This window comes from Euprymna scolopes, chromosome 26 (genome assembly GCF_053919585.1).
Source record: "Euprymna scolopes isolate OS-2025 chromosome 26, ASM5391958v1, whole genome shotgun sequence".
Lineage (NCBI taxonomy): Eukaryota > Metazoa > Mollusca > Cephalopoda > Sepiida > Sepiolidae > Euprymna > Euprymna scolopes.
The window spans coordinates 108,241,892-108,263,846 of NC_136507.1; the positions used below are offsets into that span (position 1 = coordinate 108,241,892).

The 21,955-nt window shown below is 34.0% G+C and overlaps 1 protein-coding gene across 2 annotated transcripts in view; it reads left to right on the forward strand.

The window, feature by feature from the left end:
• The first annotated feature begins 8,228 nt into the window (after nucleotides 1-8,228).
• LOC145248357 (uncharacterized) overlaps nucleotides 8,229-21,955 on the forward strand; it is a 264,510-nt gene continuing 250,783 nt past the window's right edge. Inside the window, exon 1 of one of the 2 annotated variants that reach the window (XM_080110278.1) lies at nucleotides 8,229-8,845. The gene's annotated coding sequence lies outside the window, so the exon portion shown is untranslated. The remainder of the gene's footprint in view (nucleotides 8,846-21,955) is intronic. The other variant, XM_080110279.1, reaches the window with a different exon arrangement.

Here is a 21,955-nt window from a genome sequence, read left to right on the forward strand (position 1 = left end):
TCAAGTTATTAAGTTAGATCCATGTCTAAGGAACCTATATCTAAAATTTCAATTCTTTATACCCAAAATTATCGGAGGAGTTTGGTAGAGTTCTCAAAGGTCAAATCGTTGCACTTTGACCCTTTAACAGCGAAATTTCTGGCCGAAAACCGATCCCAAAGATTTTTCCAAATCTCAGTACCCTGTATATCAAATTTCGAGTCTGTAGACTAAAAATTGACAGAGTTATTGCGTAGGAAAATGCACACACACACACACACACACGTTCAATTTTATAGATTATATAATATATATATTAGCATTTCAGCCCGGCGTTGCCCGGGTGTGTGGAGGTGTATGTTGAGCAAAAAAAAAAAAAAGAAGCGGTTAATTTTTTTTACTTTGACCCCTATTATTACCCTTAATATTTATAGTTTTGGGCTCAAATTAAGTTATTAAGTTAGATCCATGTCCAAGGAACCTATATCTAAAATTTCAAGTCTTTAGGCGTAAAATTGTCGGAGGAGTTTGGTAGAGTTTTCAAAGATCAAATCGTTGAACGTTGCCCCCTTAACAGCCAAATTACTGGTCGGAAACTGATTACAAAGATTTTCCCAAATCTCAGTACCCTGTATATAAAATTTCGAGTCTGTAGACTTAAAATTGACAGAGTTATTGCGTAAGGAAATGTACACGGACACACACACAGACACGTTCACTTTTATAGATATATAGATAGATTAATATGATAGCGTGTGTTATTTAGTGTATCACGCTTACATCTTTCTTCTTCCGAGTACCTGTTGTTTAATTGTTAGAACCTTCCATATCTTTTAATAAATAATTTTACCAAGAATTCTTCATAAGGCAATAGGCAAGTTATAAATGACCAATAAATTAAACTCTGCTAATCAATGTTAAATCTGTAAATGAGATTTATAACTCATTCTGTGGCCCTTCTCAGTCTTATGTTGTACAGAAACAACCTCTAACAAAACAAAAACAAAAAAATGTGCTTGTTTGATTTTTTATTTAAAAATTTTAAAGAATTGGTTTGGAATCGGAAATTAGACTATAATTTTTTCTGAATCCGATACTGATTCCGATACCCGAAAAAGTTTCGATTCCAATTAATTATCCCAACAGTCCCAACACTAATATATATATATATATATTCTTCATAAGTTTCGGTTTTGATAAATACTTTTGCAGCTTTAACAAAAGAGCTACAATATAATATCACAGCGCCTCCGTTTACGCTGAACATCAATAGAATGCTAACATATGAAAGAGCCCGCTGTGGAATTTCTTATGTTATTGCTGGTGGTCGTCTTGGTACACGCAAACGCGCGATCATCCGTGTAAATGCAACCCCGAGAAACTACTGCGAGCACGCGCGTACCAAGATGACTATCGACAATCGCATATGGAATTACATTGCTTATTTGCGGAAAATTTAAATCGACATTCGTTCTCAGCATACCCGAAAACCTATAAAAGTTTTCATTTTAAAGGAAAATATTAAGGTGGAAATCAGGTAAAAATTTACCGATTTGAGATTAAACGAAGTTGAGAGGGAAAAGATAACGAAATACCAACGTCTTTTTTTTTTTTTACACGGTGGTCACCACTTATCAAGGCCCGGAAGCCACTCAGAGATAAGGGGTATTGCAAGTACAGTACGTTAGTGTGGAGATTTGATGAAGTGTACGACATGAAAAGAAATTGGAATCTTAGGAAGATCTATCCCCATCCTGTAATTATTAAGAGCAACCGGACGTATGGAAATTTTTTTTAAACGACCAGACAAATATACCCGGTGAACCAAGTGCAAAAGTGATAAAGATCTCTCGATTGGAATGAAGGAGATAGCAGGTTAATACCTGGCATCTGATAGGATGTCCCATCCCTTACTAGAACAAAATTAAGAACAAAACAAAACAAAAAGCTCTACAAACAATATTTAAAACGCAGGCCAGAAAAAATAAACATCTTTATTTGTAAAGGTATCAAATTCCACATACATGTGTGTGTGTGTGTGTGTGTGTGTGTGTGTGTGTGTGTGTGTGTGTGTGTGTGTGTGTGAGGGGGTATAGGATTTTTAAAAAGTCATTTTAACGCGGTATAAGCATGTATGCAACTTTGAATAAGTCGATCAATTTGAACTGAAAAGAAAAAAAAAATATATATAATAAAATTTCACCAGCCTATTAAAAAAAATGTCCGCCACATTTGAGATCGGAAATTGCGAATCAGTGCTCGCTCGATGCTTCTTCGATGCCTCCATCCAGTCTCGAAAGACAAAGGATAACCCCTGTAGGGGCAGCTGCGTGTGTAATTGTGAGGCAAGGGTTGCGCAATCTCTAACCACACCTCTCCTGAATCGGCACTGTTTGAGTCCAGTGGCAAGGAGAAATCCAAGACGACTGGAAACAATGCCGAGATAAGTGGAGAATACAGCACCTGGAAGTCCCAAATGGTCACCCATCTGGTACTGACCAGGCTCATCGTTGCTTAACTTCGGTGATCTGACTGCCTCCAAAAAATCCCACATTATATTTTAGCGTTTCTTTTTTTGTTTTTTTTTTCTTTGTTTTTCTTTTTTCTTTTTCAAAATACTAATTTGTTTTCAGCAATTTGCTTAATTATGACAAATAATAAAATCCAATTGTTTTTATATTTGAAATTAAAAAAGAAAATTTTTAACAAATGATAAAATAAAATTATTTTCCAAACAGTTTGATTTTATCATTTGTTAAAAGATATATTTTGTAAATTTCTAATTATAAAAACTACTTTTATAATTGGAAATAAAAAAAAATCTTTAAATGACTACTTTTCAAACTTTTTTTTGTAAATTTTGAATTAAAAATATATTTTTTTAAATGTTATTATTTGTAAAAAAAAAAAAATTATAAATGAAATTACAAAAACACTTTCATTTTATTATTTATTAATTAAACAACGCATTTGATCAATTCTATTGCAGATTTTAAAAAATCATTCACTAAATTTTCTTTCCAAATATTTTGTGCAATCAATAATCCAGTAACAAGACTTTCACAAAAGTCTTATTTAAAATAAAATAATAATTTATTAAAAGAAAAAAATAGATGAAATCATATAAAATCGAAAGTATTTGTGTGATTTAAATTTCCATATTTCGTAAAATTCCTTTAGGATTTTATTAGAAAAAGTTTTTTTTTTCTCTTTTATTAAATTGTCTTTCCAAAGAAAAAACGGGGAAGAGAAGAAGACCGTACTTGACCTTCGGGACAAGTAAAAATTGAGAGTTAAGTAGGACGTCCCCCAGTATAAAAGAGTGAATGCGGTATTATGGTGAAAGAAGATACTAGCTGGGAGAAACTTTTGATTTTGTTTAGTTCTGGAATGACAAGGATGAACAACGACCCCCACAATCCCCCCTTTTGAGTTGGCCATGTGCCTAAGTTTTTTGTTCATTGTTGATTTTCAATTTATTTTTAACATGAATAAAGGATTTAATATCTCAAAGTGTAGTATCTGTTCTTCAGATGCTGCAGTGCTGCACTTGTTCTCTGTCAGTGGAGGAGAAATCCTTCACGACTGAGATAATTTTTATTTTTGTTTCTTTTCTCCACGTTAAAAAACGACCCTGGTGTCTAACTCTGTTTTGTAATTAGGAACAACTAAAAAAAATTAAAGAGACTTCCAGCCAATGCCTTGTGGGTAGTACTAACTATCACATTAATATTTTGCTTGAACTTTGCACAAAAAATTGAACGATGGCGTTTTTTAAACAATATTTTTTAAACAATATTTTTAAACTCATATTATTTCCAGGTAAGTCATTAGAAATATGTAAAAAAATTTATTTAAGTGTTTTAAAAACTGCAAGTAGTTGCAAACAAAATATAAACTAACATCTTTTTAAAAGCCATATTTGGTAATTTTTCTTTTTTTTACTTTAAAGTTCTGGAGTGGAGAACTTGGTCTTGCCGCGGATAGAAAATGTCAAATAAAAATATAACACGTTTTTGAAATTTTTGTAAGTTTTTTTAAATTGTAAAGAAGGAAAAGTTAATTTTTATTCTGTTGCATTTTTTGTTAATTTAAGGAAAACAATAAAAGTATGTCGGGGGGGGGGGAGAAAGAAGAATATGAAAATGCAGAAATGAGGAAAGAAATTAACGATTTGCGCTTTTTCCTTTCTTTTTCCCCCTTTTCTTTGTTTTTGCGTAAACAGAAAAATATTTTTTAAATGCCTTAATTATGTGTGTTTTATTGGATTTTAAGAAATGCATCTTTATAAAATGCCTTTTCTTTCTCTCCTACATAAATAAGACGGAGAAGATTAATACATAAAGGGGGGAAATAATAAATAATAATAATAAATAATAATAATAAAAAAAACAAGGCGAGGACTGGGATGTTCCCTGACGGATTGTTGACGTCATTCCTTCAGCCTCAGTGCGCTTCTTATGAAAAGGGCGGAGGACTGGAGGGGGATGCCTGATATAATAATGTCCATTCGAAGAAGCAGCCAATATTATTCCAAAAGGAAAATCGTTCTTCCTAGACGAGGAATGGAATTAGGAGCAGAGGTAAAAGAATGTTCTATTTAATCTGTAGTCAGATGTGCTAGTGATCTTCCTTTTTGCCAGTCGGTGCGCTCAACATTGCAAAAGTCGGCCGCCGGTGTGATACGGCGTGTATTAGACGCGAGAGGAGGGGGACGCATGCACGTTGTTGTTGTTATTGTTATGTACGTGAACATTGGCAACCAACTTGGAAAAAAGAAAGGAAGATAACATGATTCGAAGCGGCAACTGCATCGGTTAAACAGTACGCGTCTTATTCTGCGCACGTTGTTCGCACTGTGTGTATACAATTGAATTATTATCTTTTTAAGACTTGTATCTATTTTTGCAAACAAGAGAGAACGCAAAAGCACTACAAAAATTATTTTTTAAAGCAATTATTGCATTTAAATTATTTATATTAAAAAGTTGCAAAAAAAAAAACTAAAACTGACAAAATAATTCCATGACTTATTGACAAACAGACGTAAACAATACAGATATTTAAAATCCGACGCATTAACGATTTCGAAAAAGAAAAAAAGAAAGAAAAAAAAGACAAGCTGCAAATCCTAAAATTATTTATTTCAGAAATATTTATTTATTTATTCCAAAATTAGTCCTTAAGCCCCAAATTTTTCATTAAAAGATTCTTCTTCTTTCTTTGCCAGCAATAAATGATCAAGATTTCTTACGAAAACAAGGATATAAAACCGCGCACTTGTGAGTGTCCCACCGCCAGACGGGGAATGCCAACGAAACACGAACTCTTGCGAACCATCCGAGAGGTGTGCACCCTGTTGGAGGAAGATGGATTTCCTCGTGTTAAAATGAACTTCGTGCCACGTTTTGTCTCTGCAAGAAGGGAAAGCTAAATAATACCAACCAACAGATTATTTGCAAACGTTTAATGAGAAAAGAAAAGAAAAATCTTTTTAAAGGATTTTTAAGGGTTATATTTTGTTCTTGGTGTTTAAAGAAGCTGTTTGATTTTATTTATCTTTTTTTTTTTTAATCTATGCATATGAGTCTTTATAATCTTGTAAAGTAAGTTTGTTGATAGTTTCAAGCTAATTTAGTTGTTAAACCGCTTAAGAACTCTCTCTCTCTCTCTCTCTCTCTCTCTCTCTCTCTCACGCACACATACACGCGCGTATGAAAAGTCATCTTTAAAATTTGAATACATTTAACCCCAAAATATCAAATCTTGCACACACAAAGAGCGCCTACTCGATGTCCTTCTTTAATAAATTAAATAATGTATTAGTAACCCCCTAAAAGGAATATCCCTTGTAATTGTGCTTGTGTACGGAGTCTATAGTGACGCACCCGTTGCGCAATCGTGCACCGGCATTGCTTGCATCCATAAAGTAAAGATAGAAGTGGTCATTATCATCATCAGTTCGAATCCAGGTTGTTCCGCAGAAACATATTCACTTATGATGTTGGCAACCTTCACATGCCCCCCTCCCATCAGTAACGGATATTCCTCTAGAAAGAATCCTTAATAGAAAGGTTTTGGGGAAACCAATACTAACAATAATCCGATGAATGATGCTCAACAACAACGATCATCACAATCATCATATCAATCTATGAGAGTAAGAGGGTAATCAGCTACGAAAGTACGGCTAAACCTAAAAAAAAAAAAAAATCTGCTAGCTTTTCAGTCGGCTATCCCTCCCCCCTCCCGCCGGTGGAGAGAAATGCGATTCCGTCAAAATGTCGCTTGCGTGGGAGGTGGGTGAAATTTGTTGAAATTTCTCACTTTTCGAAAGGAAACGAAGCCAAGGAGAACGAAGGGAGCCTTACAAGACGGATGATTAAAGCCACGACCCGCCATCGCTTCTTTGCAAAACATTTTTTGGCCGCTTTGTAAAAACGGATTCGGGGCTGAAAGTTTTGCAGCTTCTTTCTGGTTGTTTTGTTTTGTAGAAAGAGGGAAACGAAAAAAAAAGTGTTACAAACAAAATATTGGTCATTTTTTTTATTTTAATATTTTATTTTATTATTGCAAAGAAGCAACAACAAAAAAACAAAAAACAAGCCTTGTCCGCACGAGACAAAATTGAAACCATTTTTTGATGAGAGTTTTTAAAAAAATATTCTCTACCAAAATTACAAAACACAAACAAAATAATTTTGAATGTTTTTTGTTTTTCTTTTTCTTTCAAAAATTTCTTGGAAATTGTTTTTTTCCCTTCAGATTTTCAAAATAAGTTATACCTTTTTATTTTTTGCATTAACAGTTAATTTCTGATTTTAAAAAATAGTAAATACACCCGTTTGTCTTTTTGTAAAGAAAACAAATTTTAGTCATCATATATATTATATACTAACTGATATATTCGTTAGCCTGATGAATTCCAACGATGGAACGAAACCCTAATATTTATGTGCAGCTCACTTGCCATAAGTTTATTTCATACTAAGCCTTACTCATTAAATACTGAAATAAAACTAGAAGTATTTACATTCATTATTGCTCCAAGAATTTCTAAAAAACGGCATCCAATATATTGTAAGAAAAAAAAAATTCAATTTTGTTAGTGAAATCGATTTTAGAAAGTTTTGGAACATTTTTTTCTAAAAATACCGTGTGAATACAAAAAAAAAAATATTAAACTCATCTGATTTCTTGTAAAGTCTTCAATAATATTTCATACGATATTTTCCGTTAATTTTTACAAAAAATAAACATTTGAATATTTTTTTATGTTTTATCAAATATAAAACACATTTATTTAATGATATTTGACAAAAACAAAAACAAACAAAAAAAAAACGTGTATAAAAATGCTCCGATCTTTCGGACGGCTCCAAACTGAACACGTGCTTTTCTTTTCTGAGTTTCACTTTTTGTAAACTTGAGTTAAATTTTGTTTCTAAAAAAAAAAAAAAATAGAAGTTATGTTTTCAAATTCGATGTTAATTAATTTTTTTAATCAAATAAAAGTTTTAATTTTTCTTTTAACTGCGAAACCAAATAATCAGTTGTTATAGTTTATTATTCGTTACTAAACCTTTATTTATAGTTCATATTTTTTATGGACGGAAAAAATACATTTTTTTTTTTTTTATTTTGCCATGAAAATATATTTTTAATTTATCCGGCGTTATCCGGGTGGAGGCCTTAGAGAAAAATCAATTTAAAATAGTCATGTTTTGTAAATTGCAGTTTTTAAAAAATTGTTTTTGGTTTTAATTTAAATACTTATTTGATTAATAAGTCAGTGTTTATTTATCAGAGTTACTAATGAACGAGAATCACACAATATATATTGTCCAATAATCCAGAGATTAGCAACATATTTTGCTTATACGTAAATAAATACAAAGACCTACAGAAGGACACCCCCACCCTTGCATATTTAAGCCAGATTCATAAACTTTAACTGCTGACAGAAATGAACGTTTAAATATATTATTTGCAAACATTTCAAAACTTAATAGTGCTCTAAACTCGTTTTCAGTTTCACGTGGTCCATAATCTCCAAGACTTCGTGTAGAATTCAATCCGTTTCGTCGTCGATGTTAGTGCGATTTTCTGACTGCGGCTAGTGAGTGCTCTGCTCTGCCTTCATTTTATAAACTGCAAGAACTTCAACACAATAAAACCAGATATTGAGGGTCTAAAACAGGAACATAAAAACAAAACAAACAACAACAAAAAACGGATAAATTCGAGCCTTTTTTTTTCTTTCCAATTACAATATAAAAAAAAAAAATAAATAAAACGTCAAACAGTCAAACACAAATGCGTTAATGTTGTTTTGCAAAACGCCCCCACCCCATGATAAAATATGAATTATAAACACAGAACAAGTTTTTTTTTTTTTTCTAAGTTTAATTAATCCTTCTATTATATACAAGTTCTATGTACATGTATAAAAGAAAGTTTACGATTTTATAAGTTTTTCTTGGCATAATCAAGACTTTGCACAAAAAAGAAATCCTTGGCAACTGACAACCCAATTCCATTTCCTCTTTTTTATAAAGAAAACATTTTTTTTTTCACGAGAAAAAAAAAAGCTGCAATAATTCCACAAAGGATTTAACCCTCCCCCTTCTTTAAAAAGTTTCCCCTTTCCCGTTCTAAAAAGAAAAAAGCAAAACTTTTAGGGGATACCTGCCTTCTTGGCCTGCTGTCGGGATCATGACTCCCTCATCTTCAGTAATTCTTTGACAACACGTTTTGGATGTATATTTTTTCTTTTGTTTACTTTTCAAAAAACTTGGAATAAAATACAAGGAAAAAACCAAATGTTGACATTGTGTCTGTGACAAAAAAAGTCCAATTTTTTAAGGTAAGTAAAATTTTTAACTTTTTCCTTCTGTTTCGCAATTTTTGAGATAAGGATTGTTGATAATTTGAATGATTCGGACTATGATTCTCATTTTAGCTGTTTTATTCAAAACGATTAGGCCGATGTAACCTCCGATCTTTTTCGGCTGCATCATTTTATTTTGGTCCAATTCTAAAACTTGAAGGCCGAGACGTGGTAAAAATAACCAAGGGGAGAATAGTTACCCGAATAAGGCATTTTTTATTTTTTTTATTGCAAACCAAGAATCTCCGATATATTTCGCAGCAAACAGTGTCCAGTCCAGTCCTGATATTAAACTAAACTTCATCAGTTCAGCGAGAGTTTATTTCTTAAATTTATTGTTTTATTAAATTGTTAATACAGAATAGCTAACAAAGCCCACCTCTCCATGTTAAGAATGGCTATCTAAAGAACATTACCACGGTTATTAAACCGCAGAAAATTATTTAGAAAGCCATTTTTAACATAGGGGAGATGAGGGTTGGTAACTATTCTGAACTTCATCTTAATAACAATTAGTATAACAGATATATAGGTACTTATGCATTTTTTACCTTGCTGAAATAATAACGTTTAGAAAGTCCTTCTTAACATGGGAAGGGGAGAGTGTTTTGTAATTATTCTCTACTTTCACTTTACAATTTGATAAAGATATCGTAAAACTTGAATTTAACTTGAAAATTCTATTTTAAAGTTAAGTTAAAGTAGTGCGGTAACAAAAGTGCATAAGTACCAAGATAAATAAAAACTTCACAAACCAGAAGTGTAAGCGACGCAAAACAGGAAGTTTTTACACCGTTTGAGTGTGGAATATTTCTGGTTTACTCATTTTATTTGATTTGCAAAATTTTATTTTCTGCATAAACATTTTTAGTTTGTCCTTGCGAATTTACAGTTTTATATTTAATTTTAAATCCTTCTTTTTTTCATTTTCTTTTTTTGAAAAAAAAAAAAAAATGCACGAAAATACAAAACTATTGGTAGACAATTTTTCTTTTTCGCAATCATTTTTTGTTTTTCTTGCCTTTCTTTATTTTGACATGAAGACAAAAAACATTTTTTCAAATTTTCTGAAGTAAACAGCAAATGAAGGAAATCTCGTTTATTTATATATATATATGTTAAAGGTATTCAAAAGTGACAATGAATTCAACGAGGTTATTAAAAGTGCTCAATAAAAGTGCAATATATATTTTTAATGGTTGCGACAATGGACATGCTAATGTTTCGGACAAATGGTCAGTTAAAACCAGAAGTCCTCGTCAGGCGATTGGCGGACCTGAACGAGAATCACGCCCCCCCCCCACTATATATTAGTGTCCAATCAATAATAATCCACTAAAAAAATGCAAAAAAAAAAAAAAAAAACGAAAGCTGTTCTTAACATGGGGAGGTTTGGGGTGTTTATTCCGAAAGCCTTTCTTAGAGGGAAGGGGGGGGGGGTAACTCTCACTCAGGTCCGCCATATAATGTGTGTGTGTGTGTGTGTCTATTATATAACATGTTCAGAAGAATGAAACCTTTCTGTTCGAAACCTCCAAGTTATATTTTCGTAAATTTGGTTAAAATCAAGTTCCACCCGTCTTTATTTACATTCTTCGTCAGCTGGTCGCTGTGCTTCCACGATGAATGCCCTGGAAATGTCACTTCTGATTAATGTTTACCAGTTTTAAAATATGCTAACGAACTTGGCTGTTTGTCAGAATACAGATTACTTTAAAACTGTTAAACAGAAGTGACATTTCCAGGGCATTCATCGTGAAGCGCAACGTCAACGATCAGCTGACGGAGAATGTAAACAAAGACGGATGGAACGTGATTTTTAACCGCAAATTCCTAGTGTAACGATTTTTAATTCAAAGTTATTATTGATGATGGTTTATTTTTCTTTATCCCCATTCATATATGTATTTTTTTTTTCCTTTTTTTTCTTTTTTTTTTTTTTTTAACATTCAGGGGGATCCGTTTTTTTTTTTTTTTTTTTTTTTTTTTTAAGACAATGTATACGCACATACTTTGTACTTGTTTTACATAAGAATTAATATGTCGTTACATATTCGTGAGCAACCAACATCACCTGAAGAGGGCTCTAGTTATTTGTAGCTGTCTGACCGAAACATGCTCATGAATGTGTAGCGATATATAAATGCTTATGTAAAAACAAATTAAAATTTGCCCTATTTCGGTATTTGCGCACTCTTGTATTAACCTTGTTAAAACTTTATTGCTTTAACTCTGTCAAATATTAACCCGGAATTGTGTGTGTGTGTGTGTGTGTGTGTGTGTGTGTGTGTGTGATTATATAAACATCAGAATCACGATGGATTTTTCTGTTTATATACTTTTACCTCTAATAGCTCTACATATGTATTGAGCACTTTAATAAAACTATATTTTTAGTTTAATACGTTTGGACGTAGACACAAACGCGTATATGATATTTTTTTATTTCAATGAATTGCATGTAAACTTTATTCTTTTTTTATAAATTCGTCGACGCGTGTTTCTGTTTCACAGATGAACGATTTGAACGACATCGTCACGCAGAAGGGCACGCGCACTTGTCGATGTTGCGTGTATACAGTATAGGGTAAAAGTGTAGTATCTGTTCAACCCCAGAAAACTATTCTCTCTGGCATGATCTTCCCCTTTGTGGAAGGGAAAGGAGAGATATTGAAGTTTGTTTCGATGTTTTTTTTTTTTGTTTTTTTTCCCCCCCACACTAACCAGAGTACCTCCTTTTTATGAAGGGTGGATGTCCATCAGCCACATTAAAAACTGACTTTGTGTTTACACCCCCCCCTCCTCACGGGAACAAACGTCAGCTGAAGAAAGAAGCACATGACCACGATGATGTGATTGGTGTGTGTATATATATATATATATATATATATATATATATATATATATATATATAAATAAATAATTTGTATGCGCTGAATTGTTTTTATTTCCAACTCGGAATTCGATACAACTCCAAGAAACCACGTCGACGTTTTCGTCTCATTGTCAAACATTACGTAACATTTCGTGCCTTTCTTCAATATGACAATCTAAATGACTTCCATTTTAGAAAAACTTTATTAAAATATTTACGTAAACTTTTATACTGCCAAAAAACAATTAAATTTTATTTTCGTGCGATTACATGCCAAGTAGACTTTAAATAAACAGTGCGGTTCAAATTCTGTAGAAGTACCAAAAGGTTAAAAACCAAAATGACCACCCAATGGACTGCAGAAAGCACACTTTATGGTTTCTTCCGAATTTAACTAGTGTTTTGTTGTTACGAAGACTTTTTCTCACCTTTTCACAATCGTGTGATGGGTATGACATCATTTTTTTTTTTCGGTGTTGATATTTTGTTCGTCCACATTAAACAATAGGGTGTTTTAATTCAAATGAAAAAAAATTTATAAAAGCAACTTTATTCTTTCAATTAGTATTCGTTCAAGAATCACGCATAAATTGTTTTGTATCGCAACACGCAACACACACACACACACACACACACACACACACACCGTACGGTGTCGGTGCGCATTAATTGGTTTCTAGAGACAATGGATAAGGGTTGTCAGCGGAAAGTTAATATAGTAAAGCAAGCGTTCGTTGCGCAATTCTTCATCAGCATCTCTTCTCTTGAATCCGTATTGCTCGAATTCAGAACGACTGAAAACAATTCCGGAATAAGCAGAGAGGGAGGAGGATAGTGTTATTTGGATTTTTCCTTCTCTCCTCACCAACCTAATAATTGTCATAACCAAGGCTTGAGAGTCTAGTTTATCCTACTATTTGACCCGTAGTTACGAATTCTTACCATCTTGTATACTCATATCAATTGTGTAGACTTTCAATAACAGTTACCGCCAGCCGGTTTATGAATTAAAAACTATTCTCATTCTTTCTTTAGAAAAAAATAATGGAGAAAAATGGTTTTTTTTTTTTTTATTTTTTTTTTACTATCTTGTAAACAAAAATATAGACTTTAGGTACTTCTGTAGAATATGAACCATGCTATTGTTTAGATGGGATTTTCAAATTAATTCAATTTTTGCGAGATCTAAATTGTTTATGAAATTGTTAGATGAAAGTATAGAATAGTTAAAAAAAAAAATGCTCTCAATGTCAAGAATATATTTCTAACTGATAACGTTATTATTTCGTAATCTGCAGACGTACGTATTTAGAATGTTGAATTCGTTTATCTGAAGTTATGAACTCTGAAAATGTCTTTAAGGAAAAAAAAATGTTGCTTCCTTAATTTATTCGGTTGAACACATGATGCCAGATAGCCGCTTATTTCCATGCGAAACACATTGATACTTTTCACTACACACACACACACACACACACATGACGTCACTCCAAAGTCTGCGACCTCTCCCTCCCCCATGTTTATATTTACATTTACACACTTGAATAGACAAGGAAACACTGACGTCATTACACGGAGTTAAAATAATAATAAAAAAAAAGTGCTTATATTTACACGCAGTGTCTGTGTAACTATTGCGTCGTCGTAAATAAAGGTCCAGATGTAACCCCCTCTTCATTGTTTTTTACACACAAATTTTAAGCCATCTAACTATTAATAAACAAAAAATAAACGCACGTTTTTTTTTTGTTTATTTATTTTAGAAATCTTAAAGTTTCTTTTTTTTTTTTTTAATATTTAGATTTTTATTCCGATCACCGCGGTGATATTTTATTAACCCACCTCCCGACCATTGACAATGACGTCATTGCTTGTCTTTCATAAAGTTATATTTACAAACGAACTGTAGTGTAGTGTACCTACCCGGCGTTGCCCGGGAGATTTTTTTTTTTTTTTTTTTTTTTTTTTTTTTGCCTACCCCTTATTTTCATTATGCCGTATTTTGTCTTTTTAATCAACTAATATTTAACATAGTTTAAGTTGGTGTGCTTTATTATATCTTTGAATTCCGTTTTAAAAATCGAATAGTAAATATAAATAATTAAATCACGTAACACCGTATACAGACACGAAATTGTTTCACAATTTTATCCAAAGAAATGTTTGGTTTTATTTTTTTCAATGTTTTATTTTTATTTTGACGTTAAACTAAAACATTTCAGTACCGAGTCTGAGTCTGAGTCTTTTGTTTATAGTTTCCGACAAAATGGCTAATTTTCTTTGGCAATTGTTTCGTATTACAAAAATAAAAATCCTAAGTTTTAATTACAAATTATTTATTTCTTTTATTTAAACGCAATCGATTTTTTACTTTTTTTTTAATGTGATTTTTATTTTTTTTGTCAAATGAAACCAAATAAACTTTCCTAATATGAGCGACGGTAAATAACAAGTACTTCCGTTTTGTTTGGCCGTTTTTGGATTTTTTGGAATCACGTGAAGAATTGTTTTTTTTTTTTTTTCTTTTCCTTTTATCACTTTTTGAAAATAAAATTCTTTTTTCCTTCGCACTTTTTCTTTTTGTCTTCCCCCTCCCCTACCCCGAGTGAACAAAAGGGGAGAAAGGTTATGTTATTTTGAGGTTATGTTATTTTTATTTTTTTCAAATACCTTGGTTACTCCCAATTTTAAGTGTTCCCCCTGCCTTGTATCCCCCCCCTGTGAGAATAAAATTAAACACATTTTTTAATAAACTGAAAATCCGCCCCTACCCCACCCTTCGCTCCCGAGGAAGATTATTTTGAATTTAATATGAAAAATTGTTTTGGTCTGTTCTAAATGATGCCCGAACAGATAATACACTTTGATCTTAGCTCAAAAGTGCCTAATTACTTAGCTCTTCACAAGAGTAAAGTTAGACAATACTGTGAGTAAATACAGCCCCCCCCCCCCCAAGATTGGATCTCAATAGAACAATTTCTTTTCTGCTAGGAGGAGAAATAAGCCTAAAATAGTGTAATAATATCTGTTCTCAGAACAGATATTACACTATGATCTCAGCCTGTGCATCTGATAGATGAGTGAGTCCAATATTTTCGGAGCATCCAATGTTCCCTCCTTACAAATCGCGAGACTGGAAACTTTTTAGATATAAAATAATTTTTTAATTTCACAAATTTCCAATCTTTTTAGAATTTTCGGACTTTGTTTTTTCATTCAAACATTTAAATGCAAAAATAGCGACCAATAACATCAGTTCAAACTTTTAAATTCTTTTTTTTTTTTTTAAATTGTTTCTGTATTTATCTTTTTTAAAAATGATACAATAATTTTAATATTTACCCCTTTTTAAAAATATTTTTTTTACGATTCCTTGTTTTATTTTTATTTTTTGTTACTAGAAAAATATGCGCGCAGTTTCGTTGCTCACTTGTAAATATGACGATCAAGCTTTTATTTCGAAGTTTCGCGTGTAAAACGAAAACGTTAGTGTTTTCAATATTTATTCAATTAAAACACAATTTAAGTTAAAATATTAAGTTGTTTGGGAAAATGGCATTCAAAATTTTCGGTGATTGAAGTATGAATTAGAAGTCGAGTATGATGTTTTGTAAAAACAAAACTATTTTTGACTGAACCCCTATTATAAAATCGAACAAAATGTACGCTCCTTTCGTTAGAACAATGACTCTCGATGCAACTTTATTACTCCGCCCCCACTCTTGATAAGAGTTAAAAATCCGACTTGACATGCCAGTGGTTAATGGGTCATCATATGGATGACCCCTTCTTCCCTCTTTTAAAAGTTTTTAAGAAATGAAACTTGGAAAAATTCAATACTTTATTATGAAGTACAATTCATTTTTCTTTACATAAAATGATTTTCTTTTTTTTTTTTTTTTTTTTTTTTTTTTTTGACCGATATTTTCATCTTTTATTCGGATTATTCTGACTTATTCTTATTTTCAGATCTTAGCGTTTCAGCCACGCAAACGCTTCGAATTTAAGTTCAAATAATATGACAAAAACGTAGTCAAAAGATATGTAACAAATATTATCAAAGGCAAAATAAATTACTCTTCTACCTATCTGGAAAAGTTTGGAGTGGTTTTACTCACTTTTAAAACGTTTAATCGGCTCAAAAATCGTACAGTGTTTATTGATAGATGTGAACAAGAAAAATGGCGGTACGATGACCCCGCCCCCCCCCTAAATATGTGAAGTTTGGAAAATGAGTTAAAACTAAAAAATTGTATAAAATACTGTTAGAAACCCAACCAATATGTTTCCGTAACATACATTCAGTTGGTTTCTAATAATATTTTGTATAATTTTTTACTTTTAACTTATTTATCCAAACTTCACGTATTTAACAGTTAGCTTGCCATTATTTTTCTTGTTCGCGCTTATCAATAAACACTGCATAATTTTCGAACCGATTAAACGTTTTAAAGTGAGTAAAACCACTAAAATCTTTTCCAGATAGGTAGAAGAGTAACTTCCCTTGCCTTTTAACAGTGTCCACCTAACTGGATTTCAGCCTCTATCCCATTGACAAAATGTTGCATCCCTCTGCCTGTTTTACAAGTATTTCAATGGTAGATGCTCCATCAAACTACAAGCCCTTGTACCCCCTCGACGTAAATACCCCTGACAAACCCGACAAGCAGCAAAATCCCACCCCTATACAGTAAAGATTCACAGATGCTAGAAAGCCTTCTAATCTAATAGTTTCTTCCTCAGAACTGCTAGACTTTGGAATTCCCTTCCGGGTTCCTGCTTCCCCGACTGTACTGACATGCAGAAGTTAAAGTGTAATGTAAGTAGACATTTTGCTGCAGAACTCTTTACATAGTATCCTTGCAATTATGTCCCAAATAGTAACCTCTACATCAAACTGGCACTGTGCCTTGTTTGGGATGAAAATGCAAAAAAAAAAAAAAAAATGCCTCATTTTATAAAAATGTAAATTTCTGAATTAAATGTTTGGAATATGGCTCTTTTTTTTTTTTTCTATAAAAATTTTAGGTTGTAGTATTGGTAACCTTAAGTGAAAGGAATTTAAAATCTATCCTTAAAAAAGGGTTTCTTTTTAAAGATTTTCAAGTGGTCTTAAATTTTTGATCCGGAGTGTATTCTTAAAAATTTGGGGAAATTTACACACATACCATCTTGTACACACATTATGATAATGAATCTTTTTAAGGAGTAGATAGGCACTGTTTATCACCCGGCTTCCATACTCCTTCTTTGCCTATTAGTCAGACGCTGAGACGCTATCACAGTGATTCGACAGCAACACTCGGTGGTAGATCTTGTTTCTTGTCTAGGGCAATGAACGCCGTTTTCCCCACTCCCGACACATCCCACCCCTAAAAACTGTGCACTTCGGAGTGCTTTAGTGCCACATATGCCTGTGCAGTTAGATTGGGTTGACCTTCTTCTGATGGGTTGAGGGTACTGGATTGACAGTTCCTGGCTGCTGTTTCTGACTGGTAGTACAGGAGCCCTAACCTAACTCTTTGATAGCACTTAGAGCGGCTGTTCCATCAACAGTTGTATAATATCGGGATGTTTGTAGTGCCATGTCGCGCATGGAAAGAGACCCTGCACTCATCCCCGGTGGGCTTTCCTGAGGCCACAATCCTAGTTGAAGAAAGGTCAGCTTTGGTCTACTTGTGTTGCATGTCTGATACTCTGCATAACCTCTTGTTCAGCTCCCCCTTACCTAAACTGAAACTCTTTAAAAAATATGATGACAATACAATCTAAAAATAAGCTTAAACCAGGCTTAGGGTCAAACAAATCCAACTTGCCTCCTCCCTTGAGGCTTGAATTCACGAACATCCGTGAGCTTAGAAATAATTTAGCTGATGTTGAAGCATTTCTCCTAACAAATATCCCGGATATCTTAGCACTAAGCGAGACTAACCTACACTCCTCCATTCCCTCTAACTACTTTAACATGCCTGGATATCTCCCACTCTGCCGTAAGGACTCTGACAGACATATGCACGGACTTGGAGTTTACATTCGTAATGCCCTTCCCTTGACTAGAGAAACAAACCTAGAATCGGACGATCAAGCCTTTATGTGCTTTAGACTTCACATGCAACATAACATTAGCTACTATTATTTTCTCTACCGCTCTCCCTCGACCCAGGACTGTACCATAATAAACAAAATCCCTGACAGCATAGACACAGCACTCTCCCTCGACACTAGTACACAAGTACATGTATTTGGTGACTTTAATGCCCACCACAAAAACTGGTTTGGATTCTCTACTTACACAGATGCAGTAGGCAGCACAACACATAGCTTCTCTGTATCTCACTCCCTATCACAATTGGTTACGTTTCCAACTCGTTTCTCTGACCAGCAAGAACACGCATCACTTCTAGATCTGTTTTTGACCACAGTTCCCGATGATTGTATAACGAATGCTGACAGCCCACTTCGGAACGCTGATCATGCAGTGATAATGGTTGAAATCGCACTAAACTTTAGAGCCAAAACTGAAGAGCCAGTGCTCAAAATGAGATATTATAAAAAGGCTGATTGGGAAGCCATCAGGGATCTCATCAGAGATGCCCTATGGAGAAATATTTTTTCTCTTCCTGCTGAACAGTGCGCAAATGAGACCACTGAATGGTTCAAAACAGCAATTGAAGCACATGTTCCCATGCGGAAATTTTATGACAAGCCCCACTCTCCTCAATGGTTTACTTTGACTTGCGCAACTGCCATTGCTCAAAGGCAGCATGCATACCGCAGATTTAACCGACATAAGTCCAGTTCAAACAGACAGAAGTACATAGAAGCTAGAAGTAACGTTAAGAAAGAAATAGCGATAGCTAAGAGAGAATTTACTAAAACCACTAAAATAGGCATTGAAGCACAAAAACTAGGAACTGATGACTTCTGGAAACTCTACAACAATGTAGTAAATAATGGGCAATCAACAATTCCCCCACTAACCAACAATCACGAGGTTGTTTGCTCAGCAACCGACAAAGCTAATATGCTTGCCAGCCAGTTTGCCTCGAACTCCACACTGGACCCTTCCAACCACCCCCTACCTTACTTTCCTTTACGAACAGACGCCACGCTAGACGATCTAAAAATCACCCCTGCTCAGGTACATGCTATCATAAAAAATCTGGACACTTCAAAAGCATGTGGACTTGATCTCATCCCAGCTGTGCTATTAAAAAAGTGCTCAGCTGAAGTAGCTCCAGTTCTCTCCAAACTCTACAAATGGACAAAACCGAGGAGGGCAGAGCGGTAGCTCTAGATATATCTAAGGCTTTTGACAGGGTATGACATGAGGGTCTCCTCAGGAAAATTAAATCCTACGGTATCACTGGTAGAATACTTGACATAAGTAAATCCTTCTAAGATAAGAGAAAAATCCAGGTTGTACTCGACGGTCGTACATCTAAACAATATGATATAAATGCGGGAGAGCCCCAGGGGTCTATTGTTGGACCTCTACTGTTCCTGATATTCATAAATGACCTCCCCGACAAAATTGCTTCTGAGATGGGTATATTTGCTGATGACACCACACTCTATAACAGGCACGACAGGAAAACAAATGAACACATATCAAAAGAAATGGCAGAAACACTAGAGGATGACCTCCAATCTGTAATGGAATGGGGACAAAAATGGATGGTCATGTTCAATGCTGCCAAGACTAAACTAGTTTCCTTCAATAATTACAAGAAACTCTCTCTACCATCAATAGCAATGGCCAATGACTCTTTATCTGAGAGTACATCTTTCAAACTCCTTGGCCTAACGTTCACAGGAAACATGAGTTGGAACAATTACATTGAAAACATTACCAGGGCCGCTGCAAAGAAGGTAGGCTCTCTCTACCATGCTAGAAAACTACTAACACCCGAAAGTATCCTGTACCTCTATAAAGCCACCATTCGCCCATGTATGGAGTATTGCTGTCATATTTGGGCTGGTGCATCTGCTACTAGTCTCTCACTCTTAGACAAGGTTCAAAAGAGTCACCAATCTGATAGGCCCTGAACTGGCATCTAAGCTTACGCCTCTGTCCCATCGTCGAAATGTTGCATCCCTCTGCCTGTTCTACAAGTATGTTAATGGTGAATACTCTGATGAACTGCAAGCACTTGTGCCCCCACAACGTAAACACGCTCGACAAAGCAGCTAAATCTCACCCCTACACAGTAGAGATCCCTAGATGTAAGAGAGCCTTCTACTCCAGTAGTTTCTTCCCCAGAACCGCTAGACTTTGGAATTCCACTCCAGGTCCCTACTTCCCCAACTGTACTGACATGCAGAAGTTCAAGTGTAACGTGAACCGACATCTTGCTGCCCAACTCCCTACATAGTACCCCAGTAGTTGTTGCCCCTGATAGTAGCCCCCTACACCAAAGTGGCAATGTGCCTTGTTTGGGGGGAAAACGTAATAATAAAAAAAAAAAATTTTTTTTTTTAAATCGATATGATTGCAAATTAGTGAAATTCCTTCATATCATCATTCTTTGACATAGACTGTTCCCACTAACTACATAGTCATAGCCCTTAAACCCAACTTTCTCACACTACACACAATGCTTCAAGCAAACTACAAAATCCTCCTCTTATATATATATATATATATAACTGCTTAATTTACTCACATAAAATTAATATACAAAAGTATAGATTTATGCGTAAAGTTTAAGTATTTACTTCAAAAGTGCTCAATATACGTAGGTAGAGCTAGTTAGTAAGTTATAAAATGCATATGGCGATTAAGCTACACTGAATATTCCGCGTTTCATCCACTCTAGGATTCTTCAGGCTTATGTGCGAATTTTGTGGTTGTTTATCGTTTTTATATGCTCCTCTTCTATTGAAATTTTAGTTAGCCAATCAGCTTTCTAGTATCCACCGCGCCCTTCCTATCAGCCAATGAGAATGCATTTTAATTTTTTATTTTATTTCGGACTATTAGTCTCATCTTATCTTTTTATTGGTGCACAACGTTTCGGCCAACTTCCTCTGGCCTTCGTCAGGTGGTAACCGCGACGGATAGGAACTTCGAATCTCCTAACTGCATTCTCAGCCATCACTGCCATCCGTAGTTGTTGTCGTCTCACCACATTTTTTCCAGATGAACATTGTCTGAAGATAGTGGTTTCAATCCCACCCAAAGCGTGCCAGAGGTAATTGGTCAAAAAATGTGGTGAGACGACAACAACTACGGATGGCAGTGATGGCTGAGAATGCAGTTAGGAGATTCGAAGTTCCTATCCGTCGCGGTTACCACCTGACGAAGGCCAGAGGAAGTTGGCCGAAACGTTGTGCACCAATAAAAAGATAAGATGAGACTAATAGTCCGAAATAAAATAAAAAATTAACATACAATGCTCATCTCAAAAATAAAAAATTCCAATAAGGAATAATATATATATATATATACCAATCGAGAATGCATTTATCGGACAAAGGTCTATTTGACCTCTGGTTGACCTGTTCCTTTGTGTGTGCTCTATTTAGCCGGTAGTCAAATGGAAAATAATAAGACAAGCTACCACGTGTAGGGACCTAGACGACCCATGTAAATTATGCCTTCATGAAAAATTTTCTATCCTGTACTTTAAAGAACCCCAACATCTATTAAACTGTAGAAGAGAAATAGCAAACAACTGTGTTCACAAGATAAAATTTACTCTAGGATAGCGATGTAAGATAGTTTTAAAACTAGCAAAAACAATAGAAAATAAACAAATAAATAAACATGAATATACATAAACGATCACACATGTATATATATGTATATATATATATATATATATGTATATATATACATATATGTGTGTGCATATGCGTACACATATATATATTTATATATAAACTAACATAAAAAAACACTAACCTAGATTTAAAATATATTTAGCTTCTTGATCTATATATATATATATATATATGTAATGTGTGTGTGTTGTGGAATATATCTCCAAAACCCTGAGAGAAATGTTACAGTAGTAGTAGTAGTAGTAGTAGATAATAGATAAGACATCAATGGCTAGTGTGGTACAACTTTTGTTAACAAGAAAGAATATAATAATGAAAAACATTTGACAGCAACAAAGATGAATTCTGGTGTGCAAGAAAGATGAGTGGGTTGTCCATCAGGAAGAGACTCTGGATTGAACCCAAAGCACATCGCTTAAAAAAAG